General features: G+C 44.0%; 1 long non-coding RNA gene across 1 annotated transcript; it reads right to left on the bottom strand.

The window, feature by feature from the left end:
* Positions 1–2,431: 2,431 nt before the first annotated feature.
* Positions 2,432–20,232, bottom strand: LOC141551839 (uncharacterized). The gene is made up of 3 exons (XR_012484982.1): positions 20,094–20,232; positions 5,109–5,175; positions 2,432–3,159 (listed from the first exon to the last, which is right to left on the bottom strand). It is a non-coding gene; the product is annotated as an uncharacterized LOC141551839 (long non-coding RNA).
* Between the last annotated feature and the right edge of the window lie 3,424 nt (positions 20,233–23,656).

The raw sequence follows: 23,656 nt of genomic DNA, 5'->3' as shown, positions 1-23,656 counted from the left end.
TCACCCAGCTAGCACAGATCCGAGGTGACATTTGAACTCAGGTCAAGCCTGGTGCTTCTGTCACCAAGCTGCTTCGGAAGAACTTTTCCCAGTGATTCCTTACACTGATAAAATCTTAGGATGAGTTAGAAATAAATAATAACCATAACAATAATAAAATAGTCCCATCCCCCAAACAAATATAAAAATCCACAAATGAAATGATGAAATTAAAATGTTTTGCCGACTCTGAAGCTTCCTGACATTGTCCATTCTGATTATTTTCTCTTACCACTTGATGGATACAGTGAGGAGTTGGATCAGAGGAAATGAGTTCCAATGCTGCCCTGTAACCTGGGAGAGGAGGGTGTGGACTGGAGGCCCTGGTGGGTGAGCCCCTGGCAGCCCTGAATCTCTAGTCATGATACCACTTCCTACCCCTCTATTCACCTTCCTAGCTGCTTCCTCACCTGCTCTCCCGGTCCTTCTCCTTGGCCAAGCTGGATCCTGATGTAGGTGACCTTGAAGGTCCCCCAGAGAGCCCAGACCAGGAACAGGGAAGAGGGCAGCAGAAGAGCTTCGCTGAGGATGGAACATCTGGCCCAGTTCCGCTCTATCTCTCACTGGGGGCTCCTCAGATTGAGGAAGCGAGGGAGGAGAATGGAGCGGGGAAGGGAGCCGGGGTCTGATTGGAGTCATCCGCTCTTTGTCAGCAAACAGTGACAGAAACCACTGGCTAGTCATTTTGCCAAGAACCAGGCTGCAGCAAGAAACTCAGAAGAAAGCACTAGATTAGGAGAGGAAGACAGACTTCTGGAGTAGGAATAAACCTCATCTCACCCCTCTTACAGAGAAGGAAACTGAGCCCTTGTCCAAAGTCACAGCATAGAAAGCAGCAGAGCTGAAGTGAATCCAGGTGATTAGGATCCAGTGCTTTTTCTTTTTATTCTTTTCATAAATCTTTTTATTTTCAAAACATATGCATAGATAGTTTTCCACATTCACCCTTGGAAAACCTGGCGTTCCAAATTGTTTTTCTCCCTTCCCCCACCCCCTTCCCTTGGACGGCAAGTAATCCCATATATATTAAACACGTGCAGTTCTTTTATACATATTTCCACATTTATCATGCTGCTCCAGAAAAATCAGATCAAAGAGAAAAAAATGAGAAAAAACCCAAAAAGCAAGCAAACAACAAAAAGAGTGAAAATACTATGTACATGTATGTGGTCCACACTTAGTTCCCACAATCCTCTCTGGGTACACACGGCTCTCTCCATCACCAGATCATTGGAACTGGCTTGCATCACCTCGCTGTTAGAAAGAGCCATGTCCCTCACAGTTGATCATCACATAATCTTGTTGCTGTGTACAATGTTCTATTGGTCCTGCTCATTTCACTCAGCATCAGTTCATGTCAGTCTCTCCAGGACTCTCTGAAATCATTCTGCTGGTCATTTCTTACAGAACAATAATATTCCATAAGATTCATATACCACAATTTATTCAGCCATTTTCCAATTGATGGACATCCACTCCGTTTCCAATTCCTTGCCACTAGAAAAGGGGCTGACAAACATGTGGGTCCTTTTACTTTTTTTATGACACTACTGGATCAAAGGGTATGCACAGTTTGATAAGGGCTTTTTAAAAGGATAAAAAAAATACACACACACAAAAATATATGTACGTATGTGTGTATTATTTTTCCCAATTAGTAAGCATTTATTTTCCCACCCCTCACTTAAGCAATAACAACAAAAAAAAAAGAAAAAAAACCCCTCCTGAAATATGCTTAAAGCAAATTCCTGTGCCAGTCAAGTCCAAAAATTGATGATTCCTTGCCCCGGAGTCTGTCACTTCTCTGGCAGGAGAATGGCTCCGTGGGGTCCCCAGGAGCCGTGACTGACTGCTGAACTGACCAGAGTTTTTACAGCTTTCAGAATTGTTCATCCTTAATTGTTTGTTATTGTTATAGTAAAAATGGTTCTATGGGCTCTGCTCACTTCAGTCTGCATTTGGTGTTTTTATTTCTGTGTTTTTATTTTATTTTTCTGAAATTATCCTTTTTGTTAGAAGTATTCATCAAGCGATCCACAGAACAATTTCTAGTGTTTGTTCTTGTTCAATTGTTTCAGTCATGTCTCTCTGTGACCTAATTTGATGTTTTGGCAAAGATACTTCAGTGGTTTGCCATTGTAAAGATGAGAAAACGGAGGCAAACAGAGTGAAGTGACTTGCCCAGGACCACACAGTTAGGAAGTATCTTAGGCTGGATTTGAATTCAGGAAGATGAGCCTTCCTGATTCTAGACCAAGCACTTTAGTCCTTGAGCCACCTAGTTTTCCCTTCTCCCCTTCCCCAGTGTACCCAGAATCAAATTAAAATGGAATCGGGAGATGTTTAGCCAAATAAATTAAAATACAACACAAATAATGTTAATTTGTGGTTGCAATGTGCAGGCTTACTCACTTCTGTGGTACAATACTATCCCATTACATTCATATACCTTAACTTGTTTAGCTATTTCCTATAAGGCCCTATTTCTGTGTGGGAATCCCCTGCAGAGTGTGAGTGATTCCCATTTCACATGAAGATCTCCAATGTGTGTGAGGGAATCCCGTTATTTCCCAAGGCAGCCCCATTTTGCCCCATTTTGGAGGGGTCTATATGTCAGGATGATTTTTCTTGTATCAAGTCTAAATGTTCTCAGCTCTGCTCAGAGCTTTAGCCATTATTCCAGCTCTGAGGCTAAACTGAACCTGGCCAATCCTGCTTTCATGGGACAGATTTTCAAATACTTGAAGACCCTCAGTTCCCTTCAGAGTCTTTCCCCCAAATCACCAGTCCTTTCAACCTTATCCTCAGGGAGCAGATCTTGTCCAATCTCCAGCTTGTCGGGGTCCTTCTAAACTTTGGTGGTCAGAACCGAACAGCCTGTTTCAGAGAGGACAGTGGGATGGTTATGGGTTTCTCCTTGGATGATTGTCTCTCTCAATGCAGTCTAAGATTGGGTTAGCGTTTTTTTTTTTTTTTGTTTGTTTTGTTTTGTTTTTAGTTAACATTGCAGGATTGACAAATGTTGAGTGGGAAGTCTACTTGGAACCTTGGATCTTCTTTACATGTGTACTTGTCCATTCATATCTGCATGAGAGGCTGAGACTCCCTAGTTCCCAGTCTCTGAGGGGAAGGGAGAGAAGAAGTATTAATACAATACCTACTATGTGCCAGGAACTGTTCTAAGGGCTTTGTACAAATATTATCTGACCCTCACAACAGCCCTGCAAAGTGAGGGCTATTATCCCCATTTTACAGTTGAGGAAACTGAGGATTAAGTGACTAAAGTTGCAGAGATTAAGTTAGCTTTTACAGTTCTGGTCTGTGAGTTCTGACGCTCACGTACACCATGAGTCAGACAGCTTTTAATGTCCCTGGTGCTCAGAGTGCGGTCAGGCTGTGAAGCCCGGGCTGGGTGAGACCGTCATGGGTCAGACGGGGGTTGCTGGAGCCAGCTCCCCTAGGCTTGGAGAGCAGATTGTGATATTTTCAGTGTGTGAGCATTTCTACCTTGCAAATCAGCAAACGCTGCAAATCAGAACTTGATTTATAGTTTTGTTGATTGTCTAGACTCCACAAAGTGATGGAGAAAATGTTAATAGTGCATATTAAACTGAAAAGTGTGTCCCGCCTTTGGTTTCATTGTTAAAAATTCAGCAGCACAGCCCTGCAAGGATCTGCAGATCCCTGCTGTGTCCACCTGGCCTCCTTGGGGGCCTCTGGTCACAACTATCATCTCAGTAGCAACAGATTTTTATTATGTGGCAATTGAGTGCAGAACTCTGCCCTGGGGTGGGGGAAATATAAACCAGTCTTTATATAAACTATATCTTCTATGATAGGAAAAGAATAGCAAATCAACGCAAATAGCTAAGATCCTGATTCATGAGAGCAAGTGGGGGGGGGGAGGAAGACTCGCTCACTAGGTATGGAGATCAGGGGGGTCTTCAGGGAGGAAGAGTTACAGGACTGCTCTTGCACCATTGGTGGCCACCTGATTCAACCAAATCTTTCTTCCCTGTGGTTCCAAAAAGCTGCAGCCTGCACAATGGCCACTCCCGCTAAAACCGTCTCAGGAGACTCGAGCCCATAGGTGAGTTAGAGAAGTGACCTCCCCCCCCCCCAAGCCTTGAGGAAGATTTCCCCAATGGAAGGCGTAGAGGAGAACAATTTGTTCCAATGGCCATGGAGATGGGAGAAGTGGGTGCTCAGGAGTCACTGAGGATCTAAGGTCATCGACTGCATCCGGGGCCATCCTGATTTTTGTCCTGGGGAGAATGGGGATGACGGAAGTGGGAATGGACTAACAACAGGGCAAAGTTGGAGAAGGCAGGAGGAACTCCTAACTGGGCTCAGATAGAGCTAGTTTGGGGTTGTCCTGGTTTAGGCCAGACTCTGAGGACCCTTCTTCTCCCCAGGAGGTCCTGGCCCTTCCTTTGTGGCCAGGAGAGTTGCACCCCAGGCTAATCGAGGGCCTTTCAGGAAGCCTGATGATGAAAGCCAGTAGCTAGCAGGGCCTCCCTCTCTGCCTCCCCTACTCCAGGCCTCCTGAAGCCCAGCCAGAGCCCTTAAAGGACCCCAAGAGCTGGCTTGTGGCCCTGTCTAAAAAAGATGCCCCTCCAAAAGTAATAAATCTCTGGGGTGAGCAGGCAGGGCAGTCAGTGAATCCTCCATGGCTTCTGGCAGCTTGGGCCTGGGCTCAGAGCACGCTTCTCTGAGGGGAGTACTCCATGTCTGGTAATGAATGTATTATTCATTTCCAGCCCAGGGGAGGGCCGGGACAGAGGAGATCTATGACAACAATATCATAGCAAGACCAGAAAAACAAGGAGGCCGTTGTAGAAGAGTTAGAGAGGGGGAACTGGGGTCCAGGAGGGGGTTTTCTGGGAGGATCATTTCCCACAGAGCGAAGCCATGATGTGGCCCATCAGGGACCTCCTCATCTCCCGGGCCATGTTTGTTGCTTTTATAGCTTTGGATTCTTCATCTCAAGTCAATTTAACACCATGTGCCACTCAGGAAGGCACCCTGGCTGGGGAGTGGGAGGATGTAGAGGAAGGACACTTACTTACCTATACAAGCTTAGTCTCTGGGTCCCAGTTTCTTCATCTTTAAAATGAGAGGGTTGGGTCAGCTGGCCTTTGGGGTACATTTCAGGGAAAAAAATTATTCATATTATATTTATAAAATAGATTTTATATTACATATTATAATATAATAAGAAGGATTATTTATAATATATTATCTTAATTTATTATATCCCTTATTTATTATTTTTATACTATTATATAAGAAGCATTATTTATATCATATATATTTGTTATAGATTTTATAATATAATAAGCATTATTTATAACATTATATCATTTATTATATTTCTATTATATAAGAAATATATCATTTTTGTCACATATTTTATTTTGTACATTTATAATATAATAAGAAGCATTATTTATCACGTCTTTGCCAAGAATACTCCAAAGGACATCACAAAAAGTTAGACATGACTGAAATACAACTGAGCCACAACAATGACAAAACCAAACCATGTACCGGACATACAAATACAAGCAGTAGAAAGACAGTCCCTGTCTTCAAAGAGCATTCATTCTAACCAGAGAAAACAATATGCAAAATTAACTGAAAACTAAAGGACAATGAAAGGATGCTTGGAGGGAGTATGTTTTTGAACATATTCCAGAGACCAGAAATGAGCAAGGACAGGCTGGATCCCTCCACAAAATGGCACCAGGAACTCACCAATGGGGGAAGGATTTACCAGGGGACAATCCAGGTTGAGAAAGCCCAGGGGATGGATGGATGTTTCAGCTAGAAGAGGCCCCAGATGCTAAGGGAAGTTTCAGGATGAAACAACAGCAGAGGCTTTAAGTCTAGAAGTTTTTATATACTTTTATGAGAGAATGGGAAGCTCTGTGAAAGATTTTTTTTCATTTTTGTAAAAGGAGCTGAGTAGAGTTCAAATCTGGCCCCAGACGCTTATTAGCAATGTGATCCTGGCCAAGTCATTTAACCTTGTGTGCCTCAGTTTTCTCATCTGTAAAATGAACTGAAGATAGAAATCGCAAACCATTGCAGTATCTTTGCCAAGAAAACCTAAAATAGGAGAGTCAGACATGGCTGAAAAAGGATCGACAACTACAACAACACTAATTTGGCATTTAAAGCTCTGCATAACCTGGCTGCTTCTGACTTTTTTACTGACCCCAACCCTCCCCCGAATTCTGCTCCATTGGCCTCCAAGCAAAATCTTGTCATGGCTCCTGCCCACACCCCTATCTTTTGTCCCTGTGTGTTTTTTCACTGATTGTCCCTCTATTCCTAGAACTCTTCCTCCTTGCTTCATCCTCATTTCCCTAGATCCCTTCAAGATTCAGCTCAAAATCCATCTTCTTTGGGAGGCATTTCCTGCCCCCTATCCCACCTGCTAATGCCATCCCTTTTCATATTACTTCCCATCTACTTTGCATATTCCAAGTTATTTACATGTGGTCTCCCTCATTAGCCACTCTAATCTGTGAGTTTTTAAAGGATAAAAACTTTGTTTTTGCCTTTCTTTGTATCCCCAGTATTTCTCACAGTGCCTGAGACAGAGGAGGTGCTTAATAAATGCAGCTAGATGCTCTAGAGTCAGTGAGTTCAAATCCAGTCTCAGGTGTATGGCCCTGGGCAAATCACAACTCTAACTCAGTTTCATCTGTAAAATAAGCTGGAAAAGGTAATAACAAACCACTCTAACATCTTTGCCAAGAAAACATCAAATCTGGCCTCAGATACTTACTCACCCCTGCAAGCCACTAAACTCTGACTCCGTTTCCTCATCTAAAAAAAATGAGTTGGAGAAGGAAATGGCAACCCACTTCGGTATCTTTGCCAAGAAGGCTCCAGATAGGGTAAGGAGGAGTCGAAGAGGACTAAGAAAACGACTGAACAATAACAATGGCAGACTCCTTGCTTTTTCCCTCCCCCAGCCCACCCGCTTTGGCCCCTGTGTGCCAAAGTTTAGATGAGCATAGCTGGCCTTTGTCCCTTCCTCTTCCACCTTTTCCCAGAGGCCATTGAGCCCCTCTCTGACAGGATTACATTGTCTTCCTCACCCCCCAGCCAGGAGCAGCACAGTTTGCCCCGGCCCCCATAATTCCCAGAGAGTGCTCCCTCAGCATCCAGCCCGGGTTTGTTGCTGGGGTACAGGAGATGGGAGGAGGCAGGCAGCTATGTACCGCTTCCACAATGGCTGTTTCAGAGTGATGGAGAAGACTGATTTGTACATGGTACGGCATGGCAACGGGAACCGGTCTCCAACTAGGAGCAGTGTATAATAAACCCCAGAGACATCAATTGTGGGAGATTAAACCTTTGGCAGAAGGGAGCTCTCTCTAATGCAGCCCTACCAGGAGCTTTTGCATCAGTTTAATAGCTGCAAGGTGAGAGTGCCCTGCTCCCAGAGGTTAATGATACAGTCTGGAGAGAAGTGTTCCAGGACTCTTGTTAATAATCATAGGGCTTTCTCTATGAGCTGCAGAGCAGCCAGGCTCTGCCTGCCACCTGCCTGTGCATTGTTGACAATTTGTAGCCCTCACCTGGGGCCAAGGAGAAAAAGGCTTGTCCTCCCTCCCCCTCCATGTCTGTTATTTTCTCCCCTGGCAATATCAATTTCCCCATCAGGCAATCTGACAGCTCCGAGTGGAGAGCAGGGGTGTGCAGGGAGGCCTGGGCCTGAGCCTTCAGAGGCTGGTGACAGAACAGCTCGCTCTGAGCCAGGGTGGGGGCAGCCATGGATTCCTTCCTTCCCCAGGGACTCAGGGACAAATGAGGTCTGGGATACAGAAGCTGTGTCAGCTAAGGGCCTTATTAGCCTGTTTAGGGGATTTGAGGGGATTATGTTAGAGTCAAGAACAGGGGGAGGTTGAGGCAGTACAGTAAAATATATATAAGCTGGATTTTGAGTCAGAAGCCCTGAATTCACATCCTTGATTTTTGGCTAAGCCTATAACTCGGGGCCATCTCTAATCGTCCAGATTTCTATCTCACCACCAGACCCAGATGGCTCTGGAGGGGAAAGTGAGGCAGGGGACCTTGCCCAGCCCTCCCTCACTTAAATCCAATTCACTTACAGGACATGGCCCCCTCCCTGATGTCATGGTCTTTTTCCAGAAAAAAAGGACAAACAGTAACGAGCCATTTATCCTATTTTAGCCTGTTTCCCAATCAGAGAGCACCAGAACTCTTGTTCTATCTCTGATACTGACTAGTTGTGTATCCATGGGCAAGCCACTCAAAGCTGTTGGGACCCAGTTTCCTAATCATTAAATCTTTGAGTTTCTTTTCTGCTACTCTGCTTACTAAACTGAACCTCAGATTCCTGAGAGGGGGAGGAGGCCAGGTGGTACAATGGATTGAGGACCTGCCAGGAGCGAGTAGGATCTGAGTTCAAATGTGACCTGGGACACTTATAGGCTTCGTGACCCTGGATAAACCACTTAATCTTGATTGCCTTTCAAAAAAAATTGATGAGAAAAACATCACTGATTTAATACCCTCCATTTCCCTTATTTCTTGTGGCTACACAGAAAGAGCCAGACTACAGGTAGCTTCACAGGTGCTACAGCCCGGCTGAGAAGGGCTGAACATGTACTAATTTTTTCAGATAATCTAAGTCACGTGAGGGTGTTACAAAGCTTGGAGATGAATGGAGAACTACAAAACAGAGTCAGCCGCAGTGGGATAGTTTATTTACTTTTTGTAATATTCTGAGAAAAAGGTTCTGAATTAATGGATAATTGATTCCAGCAAGTCAAGCAGGTGCTTTCTATTGTTCTGCCTCAGGATGACAAGGTTGCCCATAGGAGAGCACTTTCCTTGTAATCCTTCACGGAGGCATTTTCTGATCTACCCATAGCCCTCTGCAGTAATTTCAAGGTCTCTTGAAGCACCACAAACTAAGATAGGCTTAGAATCCTGATTCCACAGTATCATGGCTATCTCACCCTCTCCATTCCAAGCAGGAAATCGAGGTAAATGGATTTTCCTTCGGCACAGACCTGGACTAAAACTCTTTCCAGCTGGGTAAATTTCAAGGCAGCCCATATCCTCCATTGATTCCACCATCAGCCGCCCAGCAAACACAGAGTGTTTAATTGAATTGGCAGCGCCGCTGGTTCCAACAGCGGGTAACAACACGCAGGCTTCAGACACCGTCTCTTGGGACATATTCATGATCCCAATGAAGCCACTGTTTAAATCAGCCCAAGGAGTGGTTCTGGGGGACTGCCTGGAGACAGCGTCGAGGTTGGATGCTCTGGTCCATATGGACTCTCTGATCTTATGGAATCTAAATGCACTTCAGGGGCCATGGAATCCTGCTGCATCTCTCTGAGCACAAATCCTCTAGGTAATCTTTCTTTCTTTCTTTCTTGCTTTCTTTCTTGCTTTCTTTCTTTCTTGCTTTTTCTTGCTTTTTCTTTCTTTCTCTCTCTCTCTCTCTTTATCTCTCTCTCTCTTTCTCTCTCTCTCTCTTTCTCTCTCTCTCTTTCTCTCTCTCTCTCTCTTCCTCTCTTCCTCTCTTCCTCTCTTCCTCTCTTCCTCTCTTCCTCTCTTCCTCCCTTCCTTCCTTCCTTCCTTCCTTCCTTCCTTCCTTCCTTCCTTCCTTCCTTCCTTCCTTCCTTCCTTCCTTCCTTCCTTCCTTCCTTCCTTCCTTCCTTCCTTCCTTCCTTCCTTCCTTCCTTCCTTCCTTCCTTCCTTCCTTCCTTTCCTTCCTTCTTTCCTTCCTTCTTTCCTTCTTCTTCTTCTTATTATTATAGCTTTTTATTGAAAAAACATATGCATGGGTAATTTTTCAACATTGACTCTTGCAAAACCTTCTGTTCCAACTTTTGGCAGGTAGTCCCATACATAGGCAACTTTCTTTTCTTTTCTTTTCTCAAAAAATTTATGCATAGGTAATTTTACAACATTGACAATTACCAAACCTTTTGTTCTAATTTTCTTCTTCTCCCCCCCCCCCCATGGTAGGTTGACCAAATACATGTTACATATGTTAAAGTATAAATTAAATACAATATATGTACACATGTCCATACAGTTCATAGGCAACTTTCTTGATGGATGACTTCCTAATTGGCTTCCTTGACTCAAATCCCTCCCCCAATAGCTTCAGAATTTATATTTCTATAGCACAAGCCTGAGGATGATATTCCCTTGCTCAAGAAGCTCCAATAGCTCCCTATTCCTCCTAGGACCAAATGCAAGCATCTCTGCTGGGCAGTTAGAGCCTTTCCTAGTTTATTTCTCATTAGTCAATATCACAAGCTCAAAACGCCAGTGAAACTGATCTGCTTGTGGCTTCCCATGTGTAACTTTCCACCTTCCGTCTCCTTGCTTTTTAACAGGTTGGAAAGCATCCTCTCTTCCTTTCCTTCTCTTAAAATCCTTTGCTTCCTTCAAGGCTTAGCCACAGATCGGATGACAGACAGCCTCTGCAGAAAGTGCCCTTGATTACTCCCTTGCTGGGTTGCCTTATCCCTCCCCAACAGATTACTTTGTATATATTTGGAGTCAGTGCATGCTATGATTTTCCCTCCACAGAATGTAAGTTCCTGATGGGTAGGTCAGGAAGTGTTACTTTACTTTGTATCCCCATGGATTAGGACCCTTAATACACGCTTGTTAGATAAATGATTGGCTTCTATATCTCTAAGCTTGGAGGCTCTGGGACTTTTAGGGACTGCTTACAGAGAGCTCTCAGTTCCCTTCTTTAATTCATGTGCATCCCTAGCTCCTTTTTCTTTTCTTTTCTTTTTTCTTTTACTTTATTTTTTAAATTAATTTTTATAATTATAACATTTTTTGACAGTACATATGCATGGGTAATTTTTTTTACAACATTATCCCTTGCACTCCCTTCTATTCCGAATTTTCCCTCCTTCCCTCCACCCCCTCCCCTAGATGGCAGGGAGTCCCATACCTGTTAAATCTGTTATAATATATCCTAGATACAATATATGTGTGCAGAAACGAATCCTACCTCCTTTTTCATTCCTAAAGCCCCAAATCACCAGGTTCCCACCAAGGATCTGCAAATATGCTCCCACAGATGCATAAAATCTCAGTGAATTTCTTCTCATGGAGCGCTCACATGTCAGTTAGAATATACAGCCATCCACCACACCCGGACACACTGCATACATGTACAAAACATCCATACACACATATGTTCATGCACTGTAAGCAAACTAACACACAATGCAACACACATACACACACGCAGCTGCATCGACAACGTATATATACACATAGAATGCACACACATATGGACACACACAAATAGTCTTGTTTCTGACTCTTCCCCAGGTGAGTCATTTAAACTTTTAGTGCTCCCAGAAAGTCTCTAGGATGAAAAATTACCCAGCAGGTGCCAATCTATAGCAGTGGAAGAATTTTCCACGCTGGGAGTTTGTTACACAGATTATATGACAAGTCTAGACCGTGGTGTATGTATAGACACACACACAGGCATAAGCATGCAGATCACATGTCAGATGGACCTGTGCCAAAAACTTCAAGGAAAGCTGACAGTAAGCACAAAGGAAATTTAATAAGCTCCATCCCTCTTCTAACCAAGACTTTGGGCTTTCTTCTTTAGAAGCAAATGTGGGGCTTCTAGCACAGGAGACATAGGGTGATGACCTGTAGGGCTGGAGGTCAAGAGTAAGATCCGAGTCAAGTCTTGCCAAGCTGATCTCAATCAGGAATGAAATATTTAAAGCTGAAAAGGATGTTAAAGCTCAACTAATTCAACCCTTTTAAATATAAACATATAAAGAAACTCCTGTGTCTGAAGAGAGTCAGTGATTTGCCCCAAATCACTTAGGTAGCAAGGGTCAGAATGAAGATTTGAGCTCGGGCTTCTCACCCCAAGGTTCAGGTTGTACACTACCTTTGGGTCAGATCTGCACTAAGGCCAAACTCCCCAATCTGTGTATTGTCCTATAATTGGGTGTGGCAGTCTGTCATTAAATGTTTATTTAGTGCCAGCTTCTCCTTCAGCCCCTTCTCCATCTTTCCTATCTCTTTGAGCAAGGACACCGGAGGAGCATGTCCAAGGTCCCTGAGTCCATTCCCACGTGATCTTCCTCTAAAAAAGTAGAAACAGACCAACTCTGGTGAGTATTTTCATTTGCATTAAGTTCTTTCAACCATTTCCAAGCTCCCTCCCCCAATGAATCCTTGCTCTATTTACATCTAATCGATAATGTTCATTTGGATGTGGGGCTCTTCCCACTAATATGATTGATTAGATGTGCTGCAGAAGATCCCCGGGAGCAATGTTGAACTCCTGATTGGTGTCAGCACAAGGAGGTCCCTCGCCCCTCCCTCCCTTGCTACTCAAGTCCCATACACTATAAAGGGTCATAGATTCAGAACTAAGGGGACTTCAGAGGTCATAGAGTAATAGGATGATGGGATCAAGACAGGGAGGGACCTCAAAGGGCATCTAGTGTGGCTCCCCTATTCTCCAGACAAGGATGATGAGTCTCAGGGAAGTTAAAGAATTTTTCCTGAAGTCACTGTGGTAAGTAAACAGTGAATTTAGAGTTAGCCCAAGCAAGAACTGAGTTCAAATTCTACCTTAGGTACTTATTAGCTGTGCCTGGCTCTGCTTCAGTTTCCTCTTCCATACAGGGGGTAATAACAGCACCTGCCTTACTGGGCCGGTAGAAGGATCACAGGAAATGTCATTATATCAAGTGCTAGATAGATACTAGTTGTCAGTATTAATAAGTAGCAGAAGGCTGAGATTTGAAACCAGGTTTTCGTATTCCAGAGTTAGTTACTGGTCTTTCCTATCTACCAGGCCCCACTCTGTCATGTGTGGGATTCTGTGTGGAAGCTGAGGATCCAGAAAATCTTGAGTTCAAATTCAGCCTCAGACACTAGATGTGTAATGCCGGACAAGTCACTTCATTTTTTCTGCCTTGGTTCTCTCAACTTAAAATGGAGAGCATAATGGCACCTAATATTAGGACAGAATATGATGATATTTGTAGTGTTGGAACAAAATAGGTATTGAACAAATCCTTCCTCTCCTCCTCTTTTTCTCCTTTCTTCCCTCCTTCCCTTCCTTTCTTCCTTCCTTCTTTCCTTCCTTGTTTCCTTCCTTCCCCCTCAGATACTTACTCGCCACGTGGCCCTAGACAAGTCACAACTCTGCCTTAGTTTCTTCATCTGTAAAATAATCTGGAGAAGGAAATGGCAAACCATTCCAGTTTCTTTGCCAAGAAAACCCCAGATGCAGTCACAAAGAGACAGATACAAGTAAAATAAGCGAAGAATACCAACAAAACCTCTGATTCTACATCTAGCACTCTTGATTAAGCTGTATTAATTATTATTATCATGGATATAGATTTTGAGGGCATGTCTTCCAAGGTGTGGGAGGGGGAAGATGGAAAAGTCCCATACTGGGCCAACGGAGGTCCATATTGGGGTTTGGCTGGGGAAGCCCAGTGTGAACTTCCCAGGTGATTGAATCTGAATTCCTGACATGAAGCAAATTTCCATCACCTGCTGCCAAAGCAGCAAAATAGACTCATTGAGAGCATGCATCTGCTGGTGTCTGAGCTCAGATGGTAATCCTGCCAGGCCCAGAGTGGGCTCGGCCTAGCCCCTGGCTTGCTTGGTGTGGCCACCAGGGACTTTCCTCTTGCCAGGGAGGGAGGTGCCCCTCCAAGAGGGCCCTGCTTCAGATAGAGGGAGGATGCTTCCCTCCTGGAGCCCTCTCCCTCCCGCCCCCTCCTTCCCAAGTAGCCAGACAGCTGCATTGTCAGTTAAAATGTCCTTGCTCTGCCTTGCACCTGCCAAGCTGAAGACACAGTTATTTTCCATAAAACTGTCATATATCTTGATAAACTGTATCGAGCGTATTTGTAAAATATGTGACATTTGCAAAATTGGCCCTGGTTCAAATTTATGATATGAGACTGACGGGTTTATGCTTTGGATATACAGCCTTCAATCTCGGGGGCTCCGGGTCAGAGGATCTTAAATATAAACTTCCAATTTGTAATCAGAAGGGCAGCTTGGAGTGGGGAGGGAAGAAATAGACTCTCGAGGTTCTAAGGGAGGGAAGCCGCGTCCAGCTGGGCTTCTGGAGATAGGGGTGGGGGAAGGAGGGTTGAGAAGGAGGGGGTGGAGGGGAGTGCTTTCCTCTTCCTCCCTGCCCCCCTCCCACCCGGTCTTGTCTCATAGGAATTCTACATTTCCTCTTGGAAGTGGGAGAGGAATGGGAAGGAGGAGGTTAGCCTGGGGCCTCGTTCTTGGTTTGGGAATGTTGGGGAGGCAATCTTGGCTCCATCCCCATCCCCCCATACTGTTGTCAGTGCTCTTCTAAGGAGAATCTCAGGGGAAAAAAACCCAAGGCTAAGGACATTGAGGGAGTCAACAGCCTAATCTGTGACTCCTGCCTCCCGGGTGCCAGAACTCAGAAGGGAGAGGGCTGGGAAGAATGAAGGTGGCCCTGCAGGGCGGCAGGGTTGGACAAGTGCCCAAGGAACTGTGTGGACATCTGATAACCCCGTCCATGACCGGTATCTATATGGCACAGCATGTTAGTTTTTAGCAAGCTGTCTCAGAGGCAGCTGGGCTTCCCAGAGGCCCTGCCACGTGACTTCTCCCCTGACTCCAACTTATTCTCAGGGCCTTAGATTGTACCATGTCCTGGCAGTACCAGGTCATAACCAGCTCATACAAACCTCTGTGTGCCACAGGAGGCAGTTAGGAGACTCAGCTCATAGAGGACTAGGCCCGAGTCAGGAACTATCTTGGACACTGGCTAGCTGAGCGCTGCTGGGCAAATCATTCAACTTCTCTCATTCTCAGTTTCCTTTTTTGTATATGAAAAAAATTAGGGATAATAACAACACTTCTATCCCAGGTTTGTTTTAAGGACAAAATGCAATAATTATAAAGATATTTGTGAATAAAATGTGTAGTGTAGTGCCTGACATATAGTAGGTGCTTAATAAATTCTCCTTCTCTACCTTCCTCCTTTCTTTCCTTCTTTCCTTCCTTCCTTTGTTCCTTCATTCCTTCTTTATTTCCTTTCCATTTTTCTGTTTTTTTCTTTTCTTTTTTCCTCCTCCTCCTTCTTTCCTTCCCCTCCCTTTTTCTCCTTCCTTCTTTCCTCTTTCTCCTTCCTTCTTTCGTCTTTCTTCTTCCTTCCTTCCTTCCTTCCTTCCTTCCTTCCTTCCTTCCTTCCTTCCTTCCTTCCTTCCTTCCTTCCTTCCTTCCTTCCTTCCTTCCTTCCTTCCTTCCTTCCTTCCTTCCTTCCTTCCTTCCTTCCTTCCTTCCTTCCTTCCTTGCTATGATTCAGTGGAAAAGTGCTAGATTTGCAGTAGTTTGGCCTGGATTCAAATCTCAGTTCTGTTATTTAGTATCTGTATGATTTGGCTTTCCCTTTCTTCCTTTATAAAATGGGGGAGGGGATTAGATTAGATCATCTTTGAGCTTTCTTGGGCTCCAGTCATCTTCAGTCCATGAAGTACTACCCAACTCCAGATGTCACCCTGGCTCTACCACTTTCCTATCCAGACCACTCTGACATTTCCTGTGCTCTGTTTCTGTCTATAGAAACTTCCCAAAGCCAGTCTACTCCAGTCCAGGGAAGTTATGTATAGAGGGGATAAAGAGCTGGATCTGAGGTCAGGAAGATGCAAGTTCAAGTCCAGCCTCTGACCCTTACAGTGTGATCCTGGGCAAGTGATTTAGCTTCTTTTTCCCTCAGTTTCCTCAATTATAAAATAGCAGCTGCTTCCAGGGTTGTATTGAGAATCATATTGATGAGCTTTGATTCAGGGAACCAAATGATGAGATTAAATTCAGGGAACCAAATGATGAGATTAGGGTTCCTGGTGGTCAGGGAGTTAAATGATGAGGTTAGTGGCAGGTTTGGGGTTCAGGAACCAAATGAAGATGTTTGGCTCCCCTAAATCCCCTTAGGATTCAACATAGGATAGAGAGTTGTTGGAATCCTCTTTTGGTGGTTCAGAGGTCCTTTATAAAGGAATTTATGAACCCAAAAAGCTGGACTGATAAAAAGAAGTTTATTATTGGCATTGGGAAGTCAGCCTTTGCTATGCATGAATAGAAAGGCTGAATTCCTTAGTGGCAAGGGCCTGGCAGAGAAGTAAAGTTTCTAGTAGAGAAATCCCAACAGAGAGGTATAAAGTCTTAGATGAGAGAGTTAAGCGAGGGTAACGCTGAAAGAGAATATCATTCCAGCGGGCAGAGATTGCTGCTATGCCAGAGATGGTATGTTAGGTCCTCTGCAAGGACTGAGTCCCAAGTTGGCTTTTTTGTCTACAGGCTGGGGCAGTTCTTGATGGGGTTGGGTACAGCTTGAGCTGAATTGAATAGAAAATCTTAGAATTGAATGGGTGTCTCTTCAATTCAATAGGGTTGGAATCTCCAGCTCCAAACTCAACCAGCTCCACCTAGATAATAGAATGAAGGTGTTTGTCCTGAGGCCAGAGGCCAGAATTCAAGGAGACTTTCTCCTTCAAGGAGCTTTAGAGAATTTTGGGGCTCCCTTCTCAACATGAGATGATATCTGTAAAGTACTTAATAAAATTAAATTAATTATGTGCCTGGCACACAGTAGGCACCTAATTAATACTTGTTTCTTTTCCCTTCCCCCAGTCTGTTGCAAGTAGCCATCTAGAGAGAGAACCGTGTACAAACAAACCCCTCTGTTTCTCTCTCTGACAGGCTTCTGAATATGCAGATTGTTTCTCCCCAAATCCTTTCAGTTCCATCTCTGCCAAGTGAAAATCTCTGAGGATTTCCTGGGCCTCTGACCTGCTGTCTCTGAGCCAACTGCATCCATTCCAACAAGTGTTTTTAAAATTTAAATTTTTATTGATATCTTTTGTCTTCAGACTACCTTTATTTCCCAAGATAACAGTCACCCCTCCCCCAATCCTTTGTAATTAATAAACAAACAAACAAATAAATAAATAAAATGAAAAAAGGTAGTTCATCAAAATCTTCCAGTACACCAACTGAGCCTGCCAGGGTAAATACTGATCCATGCTTGTAAGGCTTCCATCTCTGCAAAGGAGGGAAGGAGATACTTTACAACACCCCCTCCCCACATATACCTCCCACCTCCCACCTCCCACTCAAATCTCTTCTCTGGGTCTAAGCTTGATTATTCTAATTGCAGAATATTCTGTTCCATTCTCTTTTATTGTCATTTTTTTCCATTTCTATTCCAATAAGCATTTATGAAGCGCCTACTATGACTAAAGCACTGTGCTAGGCACTGGGAAGACAGAAAAAATGAGAGCAAGCCCTTTGGCCCTCTCTTAGGGAGGAGGCACTCTCCTTTAAAAGAAATGAGCCTGTTGGTTTTGAAAGTACACTAACTCAAACTGGGTTAGCAAAGTTCATTCCTTCAAGCTGGGGCTTGGGGAACTCCTTAGGGGACCTACTCTAATGAATAGATAAGAGGGCCTTGTGACCCGAATCTCAATTGCTTGGATGCAAATGATGCTTCAGAAGAGCTCTAGGAAAAGTATATTCTGGAGTGGCTGCAATATTCTCCTTTCAATCTTTCTCACAATCTTAATGTTAATTTGCTCAAGGAAGGAGGGATTTGCTAAGCAAAGGCAAACGTGCCCCAATCCAATGATCCAACTGCTTACATTCTTTGGGTTGGTTTTTACAGGATGGAGTCTGCTCTCAAGCTCACTTCAGTCTGATATAGCTGTTCTGGCATCCTGGATGAAGGTAAGAAACTGGAAGGCCCGGACTAGGGTACTATTATTTTTTCTTTGAATATAGCACCTAGTATAGGGGTTGATATATAATAAAGCCAGCAAGTCAACAAGCATTTACAAAGCCCCTACTATGTGCCAGGCACTGGGCTAAAAGACAAAGCCAAGTGAGAAATCAAGCAACTTACTCAGTGTCACACAGCAGAGATGGATAAATAGGTAGACAGGTAGATGAAGAGAGAGAGAGAGAGAGAGAGAGAGAGAGAGAGAGAGAGAGAGAGAGAGAGAGAGAGAGAGAGAGACAGAGAGACAGAGAGAGAAAAGAGAGGAGAGGAGAGGAGAGGAAAGGAAGAGAGAGAGAGAGAGAGAGAGAAAGAGAGAGAGAGAGAGAGAGAGAGAGAGAGAGAGAGAGAGAGAGAGAGAGAGAGAGAGAGAGACAGAGAGAGAGAGTAGTTGTTTGTTCTCAACATCAGGAATGTGATGCCATGATATGTGAGTGACTTGGATTTAAGTGAAGAAGGGCTGTGCAGGGCAGTGAGGCCTGCCTCACTTTCCTCTCCAGAGCCATCTGGGTCCCATGACCAAATATCAATCAGCACAGCTAGAGATGGCCCTGGATACAATGGGAGACCTTGACCTTTAAGCTTAGGTCTTTAATAGATTTCAGCCTAACTGAAATAACTCCCAATAAGTGACTGAGGCTAGGTAAGAAATGAGGCAGAGAATGGTCTCTTTTGTCTAGTCAAAAAAACCTCCCCAAAATTTAAATAAATAAATAAATCTGGGAGGGGAAGACACTCAGATTTCTATGTCAAAACCAGAAACGATTGATATTTATATTCACTCTGAGTGAATCAGGACCCAAAAAATGACCAACTTTAGCTTTAATAGATAGGTAAATGGATGGGTAGAAAGATAGATAAGTATATAGACCAATGGGTAGATAGGTTTATCAATAAGGAGATGGATAGATAGATAGAGCTATGATAGGTAAGTAGAGAGATGGATAAGTGGGTAAGTAGATGGATGAATAGAGAGATAGGTTTATAAATAAGTGGCTACATACCCTTTGACCCAGCAGCGCTACTACTGGGATTATATCCCAAAGAAATACTAAAGAGCGGAAAGAGACATATATGTGCCAAAATGTTTGTGGCAGCTCTTTTTGTTGTAGCTAGAAACTGGAAGATGAATGGATGTCCATCAGTTGGAGAATGGTTGGGTAAATTGTGGTATATGAAAGTTATGGAATATTATTGCTCGGTAAGAAATGACCAGCAGGAGGAATATAGAGAGGCCTGGAGAGACTTAAATCAACTGATGCTGAGTGAAACGAGCAGAACCAGAAGATCACTGTACACTTCAACAACAATACTGTATGGGGATGTATTCTGATGGAGGTGGAAATCTTCAACATAAAGAAGATCCAACTCACTTCCAGTTGATCAATGATGGACAGAGGTAGATACACCCAGAGAAGAAACACTGGGAGGGGAATGTAAATTGTTAGCACTAATATCTGTCTGCCCAGGTTGCATGTACCTTCGGATTCTAATGTTTATTGTGCAACAAGAAAATGATATTCACACACATGTATTGTACCTAGACTATATTGTAACACATGTAAAATGTATGGTATTGCCTGTCGTCGGGGGGAGGGAATAGAGGGAGGGGGGGTAATTTGGAAAAATGAATACAAGGGATAATATTATAAAAAAAAATATATATATATATAATTTAAAAAAAAAATAATGAGGCAGATGAAAGTTATATATCTGTAACTTAGCAACCAGGACAAAGCTAATGAACATTAGGTTAGAGACTGTATCCTTTATAAATAAAGCCCAAACTGCATCTCGGTAAAAAAAAAAAAATAAATAAATAAATAAATAAATAAATAAATAAATAAATAAATAAATAAATAAATAAGTGGCTACATAGATAGATGGATGGATAGATAGATAGGTAAATGGGTGGATACATGGATAGATAGACAGCTTTATAGATAAATAACTAGATAGGTAAGTAAATGGCTAGATAGACGATTGGTAGATGGATAGATGGATGGATCAATAGATGGATAGATTGGAATAGTGAGAAAGAATTTATTAAGCACTTATCCTATGCCAGGCACCATGGTAAAGTGTGGAGTCACAAATAAAAGCATACCGGACAGTCCTTGTTCTTAAAGAGCTCATATTCTAATGGAAGAAGACCCAAAGAGAAGCTGAAGGGGGAAGGATGGCAAAGGAAGGAGGGGCTTACCTGCACACAGACTGCAGTAGGGTTTGAGATGGCTGAGGATTGTCGAAGAACTGGAGTGAGAACAAGAGCTGGAACTGAGGCAGATGAGACCAATGCTGACCTATCAGAGACCAGGGACAATCCAGGGTTGGAGGTCAGTTTTCCTTTGGGAGGGAATGGAGCTGATGTGGGATGAAGATAACATGGCTTGATTGTTCAAACCTGCTCTTCTGCTTCCTACTTTTATGACCTTCTCTGCACCCAGAAGGGACTCAGGAAGTACAGGCATCCCTCCTAAGATCACGTTACTAAACATCTGGAGACCAGGGGATAGCCCATATTTTCCAGACCAGTTCTAATCTCAAGAAAGCCAGGGCCAATGCTGGACTTCCTACCCTTAAGTCCGGTGCCATGATGGGTCCTGAACACAAAGGGTCTGAGAGTTTGGAGATGGGAGAGACCTCAGAGTCCATCAACTCCTTCCTTTTTAGAGAGGCTCCATTCCTCCAGGGCAGCATATCCAGAATGAAATAGTCCCTGATCTATTATATTATAGGAGCTTCCTTTCATGGTGGAGAGGGAGAGAGAAAATATGAACCCACAGTACCTGAGATTTAAAGTTGTAATAGACTTTGGAGGCAGGTTTTAAACATCAGAGGTGTCCCTGTCCCACATTTTTTCTTTCTGGTACCTTATTTTATGGGTCAGTCTGGGCTTCATCCAGTGACCAGAGCTTGGGTGGGTGGGGGAGGGTGATTCTGAGTTCTGAGTACAGTCCTCAGGAGCAGCAGAGCCCAGATCACCGGTCCCCCTCCCGTCCAGCTTTTGCCCAGCTCTCACCAGCCTTCATAAATAAATCGCCTTGGTAAAAATTCCAGGGCCTAGAGAACAAAAGCTACTTTGGAAGCCAGAGCTTGTCCGCACCCCAGCTTCTCTCCTTTCCTTCTTGGTAGCGAGAGCTCCCCTAAAGCAGCTGGTTTTGGGGGGGTGAGGTTAAGGGAATTTTCCTGATTCATTGCTTAATCACCAACGACTTTAAGGCCTTTCAAGAAAGGCTAGGAAGAAATGGGCCCTTCCCAGCACAGTGTGTGTGTGTGTGTGTGTGTGTGTGTGTGTGTGTGTGTGTATTGTATAAATATGTATGTTTTTATTAGGTGTGTATGCGTGTGTTTTGTGTATGTTGGTGTATATGAGTATGTGTGTTTGTATGTATTTGTCTTTGTGTATATATGTGTGTTTGTGTATAGTCTTTCTTCCTCCCAGAGCCAAGAACCACTTCTGGTAACAAAGGAGTAGCTATGTGCGCTGGAGAAAGGGCTGGGTTTGCAGTCAGAGGACTTGGGTTCAAATACTGTCTCTGCCACTTCCTATTTGTGACCTCGGACAAGTTACCTAACCTGTCTCGGATCTCAAGTTCCTCATCTGTACAATGAGGAGAGGTTGGATGAGAGGGCCCGCAAGGCCTTTCCAACTCTCAGTCTATCATCCTATGATCTTATAAAGGGAGGGAGAGACAGAGACACACACAGAGACATACACAGAAAGAGAAACAGAGACAGAGATATAGAGAGACAAAGACAGAGATAGAGACAGACAAGAAGAGAGAGTAGAGAATAAGGAGGAGAAGGAGAAAAGAGACAGGGAAAGGGAGAGAGAAAAGGAGGGAGAGACATAGGGAGAAACAGAGAGAGAGAGAGAAGGAGACAGAGAGGGAGAAAGGAGAGACAGACGGGGAGAGAGAGAGAGAGACAGAGAGACAGAGAGAGATAGACACAGAGAGAGAGAGAGAGAGAGAGAGAGAGAGAGAGAGAGAAAGAGACAGAGAGAGATAGACAGAGAGAGAGAGGAGAGAGAGACAGAGAGAGACAGACAGAGAGAGAGAGGAGAGACAGAGAGAGACAGAGAGACAAAGACAGAGACAGAGAGAGGGAAGGAGGGAAAGAAATCAGTTTAATAAAACCAACATCACTAGTGTCTGAATGTATATGCGGTATTTTACACCCATAGTCCCCCACCTCTTCAAAGAGAAAAAGGAAGCACATTTTTTCAACTCTTTTCTGTTCTGGGTGGTTATGATTATCTGAGTTCCTGAAGAAATGGAGGCTCTGTGACTCACCCAAGATCAAACAGACTGTAATTGATAAAAAGACAGCATTTGAATCCAGGTCCAGCGATTCCAAGGGCAGGCTCCCTGGGATAGGGAGGGCCTATCTTTTGCCTCCTTTTGAATCCTTAGTACTTCTTCATATGGTGCACATTGTATGTCCCGATTTCCCAGTTAACCCTTCTTCTACTCTGGCGGCTCTCTGAGCCTTCCCATTAGTCAGTTTTCTTTAAAATGAAACAGCAGTGAAATTTGTCAGTGCAGAAGAAAATCTCTGGCTCTGGAAGAAAATTTAAATGATCAATTTGCTCCATTTCCTCATTTGATATTTGAGAAAACTGGAGAAGTAGAGATTTGCCCAAAGTTTTAGAATTTGAACCTGGGGCCTCAGATGCCATGAAGAGAATGTAATTTCTCTAGCTGTTGGTGCTTTGATGCTTGGGTCCCCCTGGCCTCCCCTCCTCTCCCAACCCCTTTGGTGTGAGTGGGGAGCACCGTGGGCAGAGGGGTTGATGCCGACTGGCTCCCCACACCCATCCCTCAGCCCTGGCTGTCTGCCAAGGCTAGATTGGGCTTTCTTCCCAGGCTAATCTCTGATAAAATATGGGAAGACCAGGATCATCCCTCTTGACATGAAAATGATGCTATCTCCTGTGATGTACGACTTGGGGCCAGATAATGTCTTCAGGCTAGAGGCCTGTTTTCCCTATGTCAAATTTGGCAATCCATTCCAATGGGAGATCAAACTGCCTGGCCCTCATCTAGTCCAGATGACTAATTGAAGCAGGAACTGGTCAAATCCAGCCTTTGTTCGGTCATTGTGGACACCGGGCTCAACAGGAATTGAAGAGCAAGGCTCGGAACCTCTCACTCTTTGCCCTGCCCTAGAGCTGTGGGAAGGAATCATATCTAGGGCTGAGTCAGCTGAGTGAAGGGGGGAGTCTGGTGGGTACAGCAGGGGCAACACTGGTGAAGGGGATGGTCAGCTGGAGGCCGGGAGCCTTTAAAGAGTCCAGCTGGGGCAGCTAAGGGGCGCAGTGGATAGAGCACCAGGCCTGAATTCAGGAGGACCCGAGTTCAAATCTGGTCTCAGACACTTAACACTTCCTAGCTGTGTGACCCTGGGCAAGTCACTTAACCAGCCTCAAAAAAAAAAAAAAAAAGAGTCCAGCTGCCACCAAAATGAGGGTTTGAGGATTACCATATAGATGAGACTCTGAGGATCTGAGCTTGTGGAAAAAAATGAGTCCCATGCCCAGTGTAAGCACCCTTGGACCAATCTTATTCACCTCATGCTAGTTTTCTTACTTCTGTCTTCCATTTTTTTCCATCTCTCACTCTGAACTTGAGGCTGGGGTTTGGAGACTGGAATGGAACTCTAGTTAATAAGCAGATCCTGATTCTCTCTTTGGAAATTGTTCTGGAATCATGTGACAGTTCAGACAACTGCCTAAAGGACAGAGGCACTAATGGACATTTC

This window comes from Sminthopsis crassicaudata, chromosome 1, assembly GCF_048593235.1.
Source record: "Sminthopsis crassicaudata isolate SCR6 chromosome 1, ASM4859323v1, whole genome shotgun sequence".
In the NCBI taxonomy this organism is placed as follows: Eukaryota; Metazoa; Chordata; class Mammalia; order Dasyuromorphia; family Dasyuridae; genus Sminthopsis; species Sminthopsis crassicaudata.
This window is presented reverse-complemented; position numbering and strand designations above follow the sequence as displayed.